The 970-nt window shown below is 36.5% G+C and overlaps 1 protein-coding gene across 1 annotated transcript in view; it reads left to right on the forward strand.

Annotated features, from left to right (window-relative positions):
- Positions 1–758: 758 nt before the first annotated feature.
- The window catches only part of LOC119585216 (E3 ubiquitin-protein ligase UBR2-like), a gene marked incomplete in the record, with an annotated part of 58,977 nt that continues 58,765 nt past the window's right edge, over positions 759–970 (forward strand). Inside the window, 1 exon segment of the mRNA XM_037933869.1 lies at positions 759–808.

A 970-nucleotide genomic window follows, 5' to 3' on the forward strand; every position in this document is an offset into this window, starting at 1 on the left:
GATCATGCACAGCGTACTTATAATAACGATAAAACAGTAAACAGCACCAAAAGAGACGAGAAACAAAAAGAAATAAAAAGAACAGCGCAAGACCAGAAATATCTTTTGCGTTTAACTTCTTGTTTAGAATAGCAATGACTATTTCAGTATCGCTATGGTGCTTTTTTTTTAATTCTATTATATAATATCGATGCCTATTTAAAAAGGAGATATATGTATCTTTAAATGCGCAACAAAATTTCGCTCGAGGAATATTGATTTCTCCTATTTTCAGGAGTTATTTATCTCGTTTTGCGTAAATGAAGGACCGTGTAGTAAGCGATTGGGCACACTAATTACAATTTTTAAAATATCATACTTTCGTTATTAAAGTATGTTCGTCGCTCCCTGATCTATTTAATGCGTCATTGTTCATACTTTCTCTTTGTTACGATCTCATGAACTCACCTGTCAACAAGGATCCAAATCAGCTGTAGCCAATCAGAACGCAGCTTTACCCCCAATCTGAATTCCTATTGGCTAGACGAAACCTCGGTGATCATAAACACCGAATTTTCCTCTTTAGCAAGATTTTACTCTTATTTGTTGCTTTTAGCTAATCCGGTACGAAAAATACCTTCCAAAATATGAAAAAGGATCGGTTTTCATATCCAAGAGTTCCATTCACGATAAAAATATTCCGCAAAAACTCCCATAGTGAATGATATGTCAAGGTGGGTGTTCGTGTGGATCTTCGCGCGGTTTGTAGTAGTATCATCTGTTCGAGGAGAAAGTGACTGAGACTAAAGTGACTTTTTTGACTGAAAGTGTAAGTCTCGCGGCGTAGTTTCTACCCCTTTGATGTCTGTTTTGGCGCTAAAGAGTGTGTGAAATAAGTGCGTTTCGCTGTATCTAGAGAGAGGAGCGCGGAGGAAGTTGATAAAAGAGTGAGAGAAGTAAGTTGGTATTTTTACATAATATTTTTTTTGTG

This window comes from Penaeus monodon, chromosome 19 (assembly GCF_015228065.2).
Source record: "Penaeus monodon isolate SGIC_2016 chromosome 19, NSTDA_Pmon_1, whole genome shotgun sequence".
In the NCBI taxonomy this organism is placed as follows: Eukaryota; Metazoa; Arthropoda; class Malacostraca; order Decapoda; family Penaeidae; genus Penaeus; species Penaeus monodon.